The 15507-nt window shown below is 37.9% G+C and overlaps 1 long non-coding RNA gene across 2 annotated transcripts; it reads left to right on the top strand.

Moving 5' to 3' along the window:
• Positions 1 to 424: 424 nt before the first annotated feature.
• Positions 425 to 12977, top strand: LOC119467352. 2 transcript variants are annotated; one of them, XR_005195900.1, is made up of 3 exons: positions 425 to 872; positions 4258 to 4305; positions 12951 to 12977. It is a non-coding gene; the product is annotated as an uncharacterized LOC119467352 (long non-coding RNA). The 2 variants fall into 2 exon arrangements; XR_005195897.1 differs by lacking the exon at positions 12951 to 12977 and adding an exon at positions 10250 to 10367.
• The last annotated feature ends 2530 nt before the right edge of the window (positions 12978 to 15507 follow it).

Here is a 15507-nt window from a genome sequence, read left to right as displayed (position 1 = left end):
TTTACAAAGACTGTCACTATTTGTATGGAAATGGATACTTTATTTATTTTGTCAAATCAAACAGGTATCTTTTCATCCTTAGCCCACCAGACCTTTTTTTTTCTGCATTTCAATCCTGTCATTTTTTATTCTGTTCTCCATGTATGTCACAGGCCTTCTCCTTCTTGGTCTCCAATTCCCTTGTTCATTCTTTTATTATTGGTGTTTCACAATATTTCACTGACCTTATAGCATCAATGATGACCAATGTATATGACCCCTTCATATATATTGTTTTATATCTTTTCAATTATCTCACTTAATTCTTCCTTGGTTCTTGGCACCCTGATGAACACTGTTTACTTCCTCTTAACAATAGGAAGTATTGTCCCTATGCAACTGTCCCTCTGCAACAGTGAAAACTTCTTCTGTTTTTTCCTTCCTCCCTGCTGAAGCAGATCAGGGTTTCAATTCAATAAAAGTTTTTTTGTTTGTTTGTTTTTTGTTTTTTTTCTGAGCACCTAGTGATATCAGGAACTCAAACTAGGCACTAAAAAGCAAAGGAGAACAGACTATTCAATGACTGTAGCAGGTAGCAGTGACCAGAAGGGCAGGAGAAAGAAGATACCCAACAGATTTCATTCTTTCCCTTGGTTAACACAACACTCGGAGCATTTGCAGAAATAGATGTGACTCACATGGGGATTTATCACACAGCTGAGGGGAATCCACAATATGGTCTGCCTCAGTATAAACAACAGAAAAGAAAAAAACTTGGGATACTTTCACTGGCACAAATCAAAAAGAAACAGTTTGATTTATCCATGAAAATATTAGTATTGTCCTCCTTCACACTACCAATGGCTGACAGTGGAAAATGATGGATGCTGAAGGTAAGTACGGAAGATTTTTATCATGTAATTATCAGTAGGACTTAATTTTTTTAAGCCTTGCTTTAGAGTGGCTTACCTACGCTTCAATATTCGAAGCTCTGGTTTATTAAAAATATGAGTTAAATAATCTCTAAGAATTTCAAGCCCCTCGTTTAAGCCAGAGGTTTGGATTGGTGACGTTATTACACAAACTTAATTCAGTTTGTGCCTCCTTGGAAAATGAAGAGTGGATCTAATGGTATTGTATGGTGGTATTAAGTCATGCAGACACTCATTCACACTGAAGTAAGCCTTTAAAAAAAGAAATGGAAGTTTGGGGTGAGGATTACTTTTTGAAAGAATTACCCCAATTCTCCAGGGCTTAATCAAGTTGGCCCAGGATAGGTCTTTATTTTGCAAGTGAATTGATCTGCTGCAATGGAAATTCAACAATAAGAAAGAAATTTCTAAGATTTGGATTCCTCTAGGTTCAGTTTTATGAAAGATATTCTTTGTGAGGTGTTAATAAAGGGAAGAGAAACTGAAATTTTCTGATGCCTATGATGAACCAGGAATTATATGGATATAAGCTTATTTAATGCTTATAATTCTTTCACAAATGATGAAACAATGCTCAAAGTGATTATAAAACTTGCCCCAGGATCAGGTGTCAATAATATATGGAACCAGCCTTTGAATCCTAAGATTGTCAGGCAGTTTCATAATCACATACTATGTTCCCAGTACCCCATGTGATTGAGTTATATCTGTCTTTTATCTTATTAAAGTACTCAGCTAAATCAAAGCAATGGACACCTTGGGAAAATACGGATGGAAAGAAGAGGAGCTGAAAACATTCTACTCTTCTGCCTTCCCACCCAGCAAGGTATCAGCCTTGGAACTGATTTGTAATGCATTGCCTCAGCTTCTAAACCTGGGAAACTCAGCACCAACCCAAGCCCTGCTGAGCCTTCTCACTTCCCATCAGTCTTCTGCTGGCTGTTTCTCATCCTTCATGACTCCATCAAACCTTTACCACTCTCTGCAGCCATTTTATCAAAATCTTCTCAGCAGACCACCTTACCATGAAGACCAGCAGAAATAAAAAATTTTGGTGCTCTTCCTTGAAGATCTATATATCTATTCCCATTGGCTTCTTTTCTTTCTTCCTTTTTTCCCAGTCTTAGAATGCAAGATATCCCTCCTCACATTCATGACTGATTCTTCCATGTGTGCCTTGACCCTAACCCTCCTACCTTCAGCTCTGGGAAGCTGCTTTTTAGATGATTCCCTTTCTTAGATTTCCAACTTTTTCTTCCAGTTCTTCCAGTTGCTTCCTTCTACTGTACCTTTTTCCTTTCTCAAGGTTCAACCACCATAAAAATAGAACACTTGACACTGTGCTCTTGCTCACTTTCCAGTCTGTTACCTGCATCCCATTCAGTCTCCACTTGACCTCTATTTCATGATCTACCGATTTCAGTCTGACATTTGTCCACTCCATTTATTCTTGGTGCTGCTCTCTATAAAATGCCTAATGATTTTCTTTCTTTTTTTTTTTTTTTTTTTTATTTTCCTTTTTTTTTTTTTTTTTTTTTTTTTTTTTTGGCAAACCAAACAGGTATTTTTTCGTCCTTCGCCCACCAGACCTTTCTTTTTTCTGCATTTTAATCACTGTGATTTTTGATTCTGTTCTCCATGTGTGTCATAGACCTTCTCCTTCTTGGTCTCACATTATCTTGTTCACTCTTTTATTACTGGTGTTTCACAATATTTCACCGGGCTTATAGCATCCATAATGGCCTGTAGGTGGGTCACTTTCTTGTCAAGTTCTAGATTGCATGACCTGTGGTACATCTTCATCTAGATGTCCTTCAGTCACTCAAACTTAAGTCATCTAAACCGGAACACAGCAACCTACCCTCTGGTATTCTCTTTTTCGATTCGCATTAACACCACTAACCTGGACTGCCAAGCTTTTAGCCTGATAGTCCATCCAGTTGTTCTTATCTTCTTCCCATTACCTTCCCAAATCCAATAATCAGATCCAAAATTTTACTTCATAAATATTTCTTGAATATCTTCCTTCCTCTCTGTCCACATACACCTCAACTATGGAATTCTTACTCTTGCATAAACGATTTGTCTCCCAGTTTTCAGGTTCTCCCTCTTCAAATTAATTATTCCTGTAGATACCAGTGTGATTCATTACAATAAAAACCTGGCTTTTTTATTCCATGATTCTTCTTTTATTCTTTTTTTCTACTTTTTTATCGAAGTAAAATACATGTATCAAAATTGGCCCTTGTAACCTTTTTTAAGTGTACTATTTAGTGATAGTCAATGCATTCATAATATTGTGTAAGTCATCACCATTCAGCTCCATATTTTTCTTTCATCTTATAAAATAAAAATTGTGTGCCCAATTTAAATAAAAACACCCCATTTCTTCTTCCCCTCAACTCCTGACAACCAACATTCTACTTTCTGTCTCTAGGAATTTGACTACTCTAGGCATTTCATATAACTGAAATCATACAGTATCTGTCGTTTTGTGTCTGGCTTATTTCATGTAGTAACGTCTTCTAGGTTCATCCATGTTGTAGCATATGTCAGAATTTACTTCCTTTTTAACACAAAATAATATTCCATTGTACGTATAGCACATTTTGGTTATCCATTTCTCCATTGGCAGAGACTTGGGTTGCTTTCACCTTTAGGCTGTTGGGAATAATGCTTCTATGAACACAGGTGTGTTTAAAATATTTTTGGTATATACTCAGAACCAATTGCTGGATCATTTGGTAATTATTTTTATTTTTTTAGAAACTGCCATATTGTTTTCCATAGTGGCTGTGCCATTTTACATTCCCAACAGTGCACAAGATCCAGTTTTTCCACACCCTTGCCAACACTTGGTATTTTCTAAATTTTTTTTATAGTAGCCATCCTAATGGGTGTGATTAATTTTATTTTTAGAGGACGAACTTTAAGCATCTTTCAGGGCATAAAACATATTACACAATAAGTGGAATCGGCTCCTTTCAAAGGTTCTTAATTGTGCCTAGAGATTTGTAATAAGTGACTTGAAACTTGAAAACTGTTTAGAATAGTGGTTGGTGCACAGTAAACTTCCAATTGTTAGTTTCTTTGAGGATGATGTGAAGAGAATGAGGAGGATGAAGAGGATGAGGACAATGACAGCATAGCACCTCTGCCACCACCTCATATTCATTTTTGCCATTCTCTCTCAAGCTACTCTAAATGGCCTATACTTTTCTCAAAAAATAATGCTAATATTTTGCTTTGTTCTTTTTTTACCCACGAAGTCCTTAGGGCCTGATATGTCCTGATACCCACACCTATTTCCTTCTGGCTAAATCACCCTCCTTTATTTCTCTTTCAGATGTAATCTTTTCCTTGAAACCTTCCTCAAACACTCTGTGAAGGTAAGGTACTTTCTCAATATTCTCTTTGCCCTCTGTGAATGTCACGTATTGCGATGGACTATTTAGTTACATTTCTCTTCCCTCTGGGTGTGAGCTTGAGGGCTGAGATGCTCTTGTTCAGTGATTCGCCCAGGCCCGAGCATAGTGCTTGGCACAGGTAGGTACACAACATAATCAGTTAAACAAATAGATGAATGGCAGAACGAAAAACCCAAGGAAGAGAGTACAGACTGGAAAAGTGACAGAACACTGAAAATAAGAGGCAGACATCTGCCTTGGGACATCCTTCAGGTGTGCAAAGACTTAGCTTTGTGACTTGAATCATGCCAGCACTTCCCGGTTGTTTGACTTTGCTGTTAGCTTCAAGGACATGCTTTATTGAAACCTGCTTTATGTAAGCTTCATTTTTTAGTTTGCATTTTCCACTTACTAGGAATCAACTATTTTTAAGAGGATACATTCTCGATTGTCTTTAGTCACAAACACCTAAATATAAATAAGAATTAAAGGAATAGAGTGTTGGTTTAGGTGAATGTAAGGTCAGATATAGGGAGATTTGTAATCATCTGGGGAGGCGTGGAGGGGAAGGGGATATCTCCAACAGGATAAACTGCTTCCCTCCAATTTATGGCCAGTGAGAAACGGTCTTCCTCATAATCTTGCTAAAGATTGGCCTTGACGGTGCCTCTGCCCTAAATTACCCTCAAATTGAAGGGAGATAGCAAATCTCTAGGCATGATTAAGAACCTTTTACAAGGAGTAAAGTTCACAAAAAAAACAAAACAGTTTGAACAAAACCATAAACAGTTATGGTCAAGATTGTTAATCAGCGCCTTGGCCGAGGATGGAAAGTGTGATATTTGTGCACATGCTAATCAAACTGTGCCAAGAGTTAGGCTCACAGAAGACTTATCCTTTTGAAAAGTCAAATACGAGCCCTTATTGGTTATCGCCACAACCACAAAGACTTCTAAGCCAAGTACTATTGATCCAAGTAAAAGAGATAAACCCTGAAGGTCACAGTGTGCCTGGTCTTTTGCTTGGGGCAACTTCCACTCTCCAATTGCACATTTCACAGCATCATAAAAACGAACTATGCGATGGCCCACATGACCACAGTTGCCACTGACATGGCCAATAATACCCACACCCCTCACTGGAGACTAGTGGCCCCAACCCCCAAGCCCAAGCTTTAGCTTTTATCCAGAATTGGCAAATGTGCTCAGAGAAGAAAGTGATAGAATTTCAGTTCACCTTAGAAGGACTTTTCTATAGTTCTAGGTCATTTGGTCCTCTTCGTCTCTACCGCTTGCCAGTTTTCTTTTTAATTATGACCTTTTTGTAATTTATTATTTTTATTTTTTCCAGTCATCTTAGTAGAAGCAATGCATATTGCTACTGCCTTCCCAGAAATTAAAGTTCTTGTTATTATTGAAATTAAATACCTGAGATACAGGGGCATATATCAGGGTTTAAGAGGGCAGGGCTGGAATTGGGCTGCCTTTTTGCGTTGCTGTTGGGTCTTAGGCAAGTGGTTTAATCACTGGGCCTCTTTATGTTCTCTTATAAAATGGGAATAATGATGGAAGCTGTTTTGTGGGTTGTTGGGAGGATCTGCTAACATAATGAATGTAAAATATTTCACATAATACCTTGTACATAATAAACGATCAAAAATGTTAACTAGTATTATATAGTGTTGATTACGTTAGTTAGGAATCCAGGCAACACTGGTTTTGAATCAGATACTGCTTAATACCAGTTAGGATGGTGTGAATTTGAATGACTTATTTAACCTCTTTATGGGTTTACCATCTCATTGTGAAACACTGGATTAGTAATAACATCTCCTAAGGGCTTATTTTCTAATTTTGTAGTGGCTCAGGCTTGAATCATGGGGCTTGAGATCTGGGAGCATCACTGAGATCACAGTGGTTTCAAATGCTGGTCTGTAAAACAGTGTCGTTCATGACCAAGATGCATATCATGGATCTGAAGCTGAGCTGAAGTCTCAGATAAATTTGTAACTTAATTGAACAAATAGCATCCAGGGCATTGTTCTCATTCCTATCACATGAAAATAGATTTGCAACAATGGCACGTCAGATCAAGTTGCATATTCTAATTCTACTTCATGTGGTAGTGCTTACAGAGATGCCCAATTTTCAAATAAGTCTAAAAAATTATGTGCTCCTTAATATTATCATCTGTCAATGCATGTTGGGATTTTTCTACATCTTCAAGTATTTGTGTTTGTTCTACCAACTGTTGTTCTTCCTTGGATTGAACTGCCTTTTGTGAGATTGTCTTTTCAACGACTTTTTTAAATTAAGAAGCTCTTCCTTCATGAAATGATGCAGACAGAGTTTGTGTGTGTGTTTTTTTAATGATTTATTTAGCTAAAACAAAATCTTGGAAAACTTATAAAAGTCTCTTAGTTAAAAAGCAAACAAAACATTTTACTCATTTACAGAATTTGAAAATCTAAGAACCACTCACTTGTATATATCATAAATCTGGGCTTCTCCCAGAAGTTTATGTCTCAACTTTGGATATGTTGTAATACTTGCCATGTATGTACACATCATGGATTTCAATTTTTCATTATACTTCACTGCATTTTGTGAAAGAAATTGCATGACAGTGGTAGTCAAAATTTCAGGAATTCTCAAAAATCATGGACTTATTAATCTTGAGTTCCAAGGATCTATTTTTCAAATACGTTGAATGTGCTTACTTTACACCCTAAGTCCTAGAAGGTCCCAGTATGAATGTGCTCATTAGTTGAGCACATTCAGCCTTTCCTGGCATTCAATTGAATGCAGTATATGTGTACATATATATCTCAGATATTAAATTATTGACATTTTTATATCTCTTATTACAAATGGGAGAAACTGAGGCACAGGGGGTTAAATGGCTTGTCTGAAATTTCAATCAATGTTGGGTTCTAAAAAAAACCCCACCAGTTTGATGAATTATTAATATTTTCCTGGCAAATAGGCAGTCACCTTTCTGTTCGCCATGCAGGTCAAATGTAAGAGAAGGAAATAAATCTCTTCCCTTTCCCTGCATGCTTCTCCTGGGCTCCAGAAACTATGCTACAAAATTTCCTTGTTCCTTATGGACTCCTAAATCCAAACCAGGTCCCTGCTTCATCTCCAGTCCTGGAGGAGCCCTGCCACCCTCCTACGTAGCTGAAGGCTGCCAATCAAACGTCTGGATTCGAGCACCTAGTTCTTACTGACGGTTCCAGGAGATGCACAGAAGATGTTTTGTCTGACTTGCCCTGCACCTCAATGGTCTTCTGTTTTTTTCTCTCATCAGCACAGACTGTTCATCTAGTTTGCACATACTTTGTGGTTTTTCTTCTGTGGAACTTGAAGCCACAGTAATAAAGTAAGTTTTGAAGGAAGGGGTGGATTGAATATGACTCTTTCAATGAAGCTCAGAAGCACAGCACTTACTTGTCTCTTGATGTTGACAGCCACATTTTTCTGGAAGGACTCTCTGGCTTGCATGTGTTTTATTTATGTGGGCCTCACACGATGACATAGTTCTAATCACTGGAAGTCGACTACCACATCCTACGTCCTAGAGGGTCCCGTTTTCAGCACCATGTGAATGTAGCATTGTCAACTTTCAAATAGTAGTGTCAACATTTATTTGGTGCAATTCCTTGTCCTTAAGATAGTAAATGATTATCTGAATGGGATTACTGAACCCATTTGGTAATGAGCCAACTGAGGCTGAACAAGATGAAGTTTTCCCACAAGATCCAAGTAAATGGTGGGGGAAAAGGAGGTGCGTCTTTCTTATATTTAAATACCTTTAGCAATTAACTCTTACTCAGACAAAATCTGATGTGGAAACCCATTGATTATACCTATTAAAGCCATTGGCATGACCCTATTTTGGAAGTTCTAATTTATTATACTTATTTTACTATAAATAAATAAAAAGATTCTTGAGGCTGTTTTGGTGAAATAAATATGTGAAGCTGCAGATCTGAGATAATGATTATTTCATATTAGTCAGCTCTCAATTTGCTTTTGGGTGTTTTTTTCTTGTTTTGAATTAGAAGTATCGAGTAAGTGTCTACTCACATGGGAGCATAAATGTAAAAGTTACAGTTAGGTAAGGACTTGCCTTACAATCGCTATGCATTCTTCTGTTAAATTGACTAAGAGCTTCAAAGAGTGTTGGATCATTTTTATTCAAAGTTGAACCAGTAACAATATCTAGCTATGGGCCATATTTCTTTTTATAAATACATCAGCTAGAAGATTCAAAATCTACAAGGACTAAAATAAAAAGATGATATTCTGGTGTTCCATGTAATGTATATAGTTTTTATTGGACCACCTACACCGCACTGTGATGAAAATATGCACTGGGCACATTCAGCCTTTCCTGGCATTTAATTGAATGCAGTATATGTGTGTATTAGTGGTATAAACACTTATTTGTGCAATTTCATGCAAGCAGATGTGTATAAGCCTGAATTCCAAGAAGAAAGAATGCCAACTGAGAAACTTTCCAAATAACAATGTATTTCTATCAATTTTAACCATCTGCACAGAGATAGGGAGAGAAGGTTTATTCTAAGTTCTGCTCAAAAACTGGTTACTTTAGCCCAAGATAACACACCAGAGAGTCTCTGAGATTTTAAAATTTAAGTAACGTGTGAGTGTGCATGTTATTATAGGTTTTAAAAAGTTGCATATATAATTGATCATTAAGTCAAATATTGTGAAACTTCCACCACACCTCCAGAGAATTTGTTCCTGTTGTCTCTACCTCCCTTCTTATTTTGACTGTTGTTTGCTTCCCCTTTCCCATCTTCTATAATGGTGTCCTCTCTGTATCCTCACTGTAGCAAACCCTTTATCTCACCCAAAGGCTTTTGCATTTGTTGCTTTCTCCAACTGACTATGTCTTTCTTAATCTTTAGCTCTCCGCTCAAATATTATTTCTTCAGTGGAGGAAGCCTTTCCATGAATAAATTACTCCTTCCAAAGCAGCTTTTCCTCCTCCAGCCACTGCCCATCACATCACCCTACTATATCCTAAGACTCACCCCTCAACTTGTTTTTTTTTTTACTTATTTATTGCTTGCCTTTCCCCACCTTCTAGAACACCCTGCAAGGATAGAGACACTGCTAATTGATTATATACCTCATTTACCAGTCCTGGTAAATTACTAGTCCTGGTAATTGCACACATCTATTGTTCTAATTATCACTCTTTTTATTCTTAAAAATGTCCCATTTTGGACAATAAATTTTTTGCTGGAATTAATGAATGCATATGAACCTCATGATTCTTTGAGAAGGAGTTAACCAACTGTTTGTATACAGAATATGTCCTGGATTGAAAGTTGTAAATCCTTTGTTTCAGTTCTAAATCCAGTCATTTAGTACGTATAATATCCCTAGATGACAGCAAGGCAGGTACCAGCTTTAACAGGCAACATCCCCAAATAATCCTCATTGGCATGTATGCCATTGCATCACACTGATAACAGAATACTTTCAGACAAAATGATTCTGTCTCTAGAGAATTGCAAAGAAGTTCAAAGTTAATTAATGGTCTAAAGTTTTCATTGGCATGGGGGCAGATTTTGTCTTACAATAAGAAAAATTGTGAGAACCAGGCAAACCTTTTGAGGGAGTGAGCACCTGTTTCTGGAAATGCACAACCAATTCCCCAGGGAAGTGCAGTCCCATGGAAAGAGTGCTGGATTGTCAAATCTGATCTTAACTTATCAGTTAATACCTGGGATATGCAATCTCTCTGGGACAAAGTCTTTTCATGTGTAAAATTTAGAATACAATTTTAATCCTTTCTCATATTTCTTAAGTTTGCTGTTAATTGTGCAAATGTTGATAAATTATTTTATTGTAAAGTGTAAGTGATAAAACCATCTGTTGCCATATCAATAAGAAGAAAGCCCAACATAATATAATTCATCCCGAATGGTTGTCTGGATTTCAAATTCAGTGATTAAAAGGTTAGATGAACTATATGAAGAGCTGAGCTGAATCCTTCAGAGGCACCTGACGACAGAGGCCAGTTTGTTTCTGCTTCTTGGTGTCTTAGTTTTGGACTTTATAAAATGAGTGTAATAATAGTGTTTTGCTTCTGACCTAAGATCAAAAAAGGATCCCATATGTGAATGTTGCTTGCAGGTGAGAAAGCACTATATAAATGTAAGAGCCTTGAGGTGTTGCACAAAATTGAGGCAGGGGCTCTTACAGGTCTGGGTGGGAGCCTTGTGACAGGTATTCAGGGTTGAATGAATTTTCATTTCTCCAATAAAATAATCTTGGAGGCATGGTTGTTCATATGCATCTAGGAGTTTTGAAAGATAAGGATGTATGAATAAGCATATGTGTGGATGGTGACAATAAAGTCAGAGTGGAAATAAAAGTGATATTTTTAGCATTTACTTGATCCTAGATTGCTTTATATAGGTGATTTCATTTAACTTTACTACATACAAAGCCAATAGAAGTAGTGTGACTATTCGTCTTTACATATTAAGGACTAAGTTTCAGAGAGGTTAAGTAACTTGCCCTAGATGTTGTTAGAGCCAGGCCTGCTGTAGTCCCTGAGATGCAGAAAGAAAATTAGAAATTAGAAGTGTGTGAATTCTGGATCCACAGGGTTTACCTTATTTGTTGGTAGTCAAGCTGGAAGGGTGGTCTGCCCTTCCTCCAACTCAACATTAAAAACACCAGCAACCCCCACCCTGCCTTTCTTTGTACTTTAAGACGTTAAAACTTTCTCACTTCCTGCCACACGACCTCTCAACCTCAGGCCCATTTCCATGGATAACTAGGAAGCACAAGAAATTATGTCTGTTCATCTGTATCTTTGCCTTGCATGCCCTTCACAAGGATTGTTTGCTCTTTTGTTTGTTTGTTTTGTTTTGTTTTTTTGAGACGGAGTCTTGCTCTGTCGCCAGGCTAGAGCACAGTGATGCAGTCTGGGCTCACTGCAACCTCCGCCTTCTGGGTTCAAGCGATTCTTCCACCTCAGCCTCCTGAGGAGCTGGGACTACAGGCTTGTGCCAAATACCCAGCTAATTTTTGTATTTTAGTAGAGACGGGGTTTCACCATGTTGGCCAGAATGGTCTCGATCTCTTGACCTCGTGATCCACCTGCCTCGGCTTCCCAAAGTGCTGGGATTACAGGCGTGAGCCACCGCGCCCAGCCTTGTTTGCTTCTTTAGTGGTGAAAGTAACTTTGACCTAAGTTCCAGGCAACAGTCTTAGCAATCTTGGGACTCAAATCAGCTATCTGTGGTTTTTCTTAGGCATAGACTGTAGGTGGAAGAACCAGAATTCTTACCATTTCCATCTAATTCTACCCCCCATATTCTCATTCAGCTCCCTTAGAGTGATGTGCAAAAGGATAGGTTCTACTTTGTAGATAATCATTTTTCTAAATTATAAAACAATAGTTATGGGGCTTCCATTTGTTTAAAATTCATTTAAAACTGTAAGAATTCACATAATGTTAGTAGTCAGAGTGTTTGGAGGCCTACTTCCAAAGAAGAATCGAGCCTGAGTTAAATACACATGATTACTGCTCTTTAAATATTGTCTCTTGTTGGCAAAGGGGATGGAATTGATGACTGACTAGCTCCTTTATCATCAAGGTCTGTTACTTTTTTCACAGTGACCTCAGAGTAGCCACAGCACTTATGATCTTTTTCATATGGGCTCCCTGCCCAGAAACACAGGGGAATGAATCTTTCCCTAAAATGAATAATACTGATGACTTTCAAGCACCTCACTGCCTCCTAGAACAGTTAAAACTTTTTATTGTTAGTAATAATGATACCTTTTAAGTGCATCTATGTTTCACTGATTCTTTGCCACTGGAGAGCCTCACCAACAGCTTGTTTCTTTACGTGGTGTTGCCAAGAGTAGAAAAAAGTGATTTTCAAAGTGCTTCTGGAATTATCACTGGCAGAGAAGTGGAAAGAGTCATTTCAGGATGAGATAGACCTAGGATTCAAGCTCAGTTTTAAATTTCCAGCTATGGGTCCATGGGCCCATATTCTTAAGTGTTCAGTATTTCAGTGGCCTCATGTATAAGATGCAAGTCATGGGTCATGGTATTTACTTCTGTGGGTGAGGAGAGCAGCATCATGCAGCCTAGCTTGTGAGTGTTCAGTAAACCTCGCCTCCATTCCTTCACATTTCCAAAGGCATCTTAATGAGCTGTGGCACATTTTTCTGTATTATTAGTTGTTACGGTGATCAGATAAAAAATCTGTTAATGAAATAAAATCTATTTATTTAAAATACATCTAATTTGTAAATATACATTTTCTTTTATTGGACAATAATAAGCCCTCATTTCTAAAACTACACAGACACATATATGGTAAAATTGGATCCCTCCTTACCTACCCTAATGTCTAAGTTCCACTCCTTTGAAGTATATACAAATAGAAGTCACATGTTCAGCTTTCTAGAAAATAGCAATGTATAAATGTGCATAAATCTACCTATATCTTTTTAAATAAATGCACTCATTTAATATAGCTGCTCTTTATTTTTTGCTTAATTTATCTACATAGGTTATTTATTTTCTCTAAACTTATACTAATTTACTTCTTTCCTCTTTATATTAGTATTAATGGTAAATTTATAGTACTTCTTTCTTATAAATAGGTAAATCATATTATACAGCATAGAATATTATGACATGTTAATATTATTGTATTAGTCTATTCTCACACTGCTAATAAAGCCATACCTGAGACTGGGTGATTTATAGAGGAAAGAGATTTAATTGACTCACAGTTCTTCAGGGTTGGGGAGGCCTCAGGAAACTTATAATCATGGTGGAAGGGGAAGCAAACACATCCTTCTTCACATGACAGCAGCAAGGAGGAGTGCTGAGCAAAAGGAGGACAGCCTTTATAAAACCATTAGATCTTCAACCTCTGAACCACACTTGCAGCCCAACCCTCGACCCACACATCTGCAGCCCTGACCTCTGACCCCTGATCCACTCTTGCAGCCCGAGGCCCCTCAGCCCTCCCTGGCCTGGCCTAGGACACAGAGGCCTGGCCCCCGTTTCCTGCCTGGGCGTGAGAACTCACTCACTATCACAAGAATAGCATGAAAGTAATTACCCGTGTGATTGAATTACCTCCCACCAGGTCCCTTCCACAACACATGGGGATTATGGGAACTACAATTCAAGATGAGATTTGGGTTGGGACACAGCCAAACCATATCAATTATTAGTTGATAATTGATTTGAATATATAATAATATTATTTATTGAATAGCATATCATTGATCTTTAGCATTCATTAGCAGTAATGTTTAACATTTGTTTTTGAGGTAAATATGCTGGTTTTGGAGACAGACAAATCTTGGTTCAAATTTGGGATCTGCTGCTAGCAAAATGAAGTTGGACTTGTTTCCCCATTTATTTGATCACGGCAAGTCTAGTTGCCTCAAAGCATCATAAGAATTACATTAGGTAATACTAAAGAGGACTGCAATAGATTAAATTTCTGTGCCCTCCTCAAATTTATACATCAAAATCTAATCCCCAGTGTGATGGTATTTGGTGTTGGGGCTTTTGTGAAGTGATGAAGTTATGAGGGTGAAGCTCTCATGAATGGGATTAGTGCCCTTATGAAAGAAAACTCAGAGAGCTCCCTGCTCCTTCTGTTATATGAGGGCATGGAGAGAAGACAGCTGTCTGTGAACCAGGAATCATGTCCATTCCTATAGACGTGGAATCTGCTGGTGACTTGATCTTGGACTTCCAGACTCCAGGGCTGTAAAAAATAAATTTCAATTGTTTAGAAGTCACGTAGTCCATAGTATACTGTTCTAGCAGCCCCAAAGAACTAAAGAGAGAAACCAGCAGATAAGCAACTTCTAGAAATTTTCTAATGAATGCTGATAATAATAATTATTACAACATCATTACTTCTAGTTGAAGGACAGTCCTTCTTAGTTGGTGACTCTGAGGAACACAGCAGGTAGCACTTATTTCTGCAGGATATGTGATTGTCACTGTTGCTGGCTTTGGTGGTCTGTGTGAGCAGGCTGGGTAAATGAACCACAGGTCCTGACCCCTCTAAAAAAATCTGCAGAGAGACCCACTTTGAGATCGTACATCACACTGTCATTCTCAGTGGGAGAACTGTCTTTCTTTCTAGGAGCATGTGAGCTCCTGAGGGTAAGGAGGATAATTTTTTTCATATCTTTAGCACCTGGCAGTGGATGAGAAATACTGCTGTAGAGCTGTGGTCTTGACGGTGCCGGGGGTAGAGGAAGAAGAAATATTAATAGAAGGTAATATTTGCTGAAAACTTGCTCTCTGTTTAGGGATTTAATTAAATGATTTAATATCCACATTGTGAGACAGCTAGCACAGTTTTCAGCATATTATCTAAGTGTTGTTTCTGTTTCTGATTATGTAAAATTAGGAGAAATGCAGAACTATCTCAGAGCATGGGCATGAGGTTTTAATAAGAAAATACATGCAAAGTGCTTAGAACAAGCTTAGCACATGGTGCGCATTCAGGAGAAAACTGAGGCTCAGCAAGCCTTAGAGGCTGCTACAAGGAAAACTCCTGTGTACATGGTATAGAAGCAGCACTCTGTCTTCAGAGGCTCTGTTCTTCATCACTGAGCCTCATGGCTTCTACAGATTTACAGCTTCTATAGGTTTTTAGTAAATATGAGTTGAATGGATCACTGTCAAGCCTTGCTTTTGCAGAGAAAGAAAATTAGATTTAGGAAAGACAAAAGGCATATGTGCTACTGGGAAACTGCAGATTCGGGGTGCATTCCACTATGATAAGCAGTGTACCTCCTGGGCCCTGACTTACGTAACCTCCTACACCTTGTACTTTCCACTTTTAACAGACAAATGGGAGACAGGAGAGCATAGGAATGAGTTCGTATTCTAACACTTACGCTGTGTGGCCTTGAACTAGTCAATTACCCTGTTTATTCTTCAGTTTCCTAATCTGTAAAATTAAGAACTTTTTTTAAAATTTCTAAACTTCTTACCAGTTTTACCCTGCTTTGTTTCTTGAGTCAACCGTATCTTACCTCCTATCCAGTGGAAACTAAAAACCTATAAACTCCATCTTTCCCCACTACTCATTTGCCAGTTACCTTCAACTATCAATGAGCTGGTTTGTGTGTTCAAGT

This window comes from Cebus imitator, unplaced genomic scaffold (genome assembly GCF_001604975.1).
Source record: "Cebus imitator isolate Cc_AM_T3 unplaced genomic scaffold, Cebus_imitator-1.0 Scaffold13, whole genome shotgun sequence".
NCBI lineage: Eukaryota > Metazoa > Chordata > Mammalia > Primates > Cebidae > Cebus > Cebus imitator.
The sequence above is the reverse complement of the archived record's forward strand: the minus strand, read 5'-3'. Positions and strand labels throughout refer to the sequence as shown.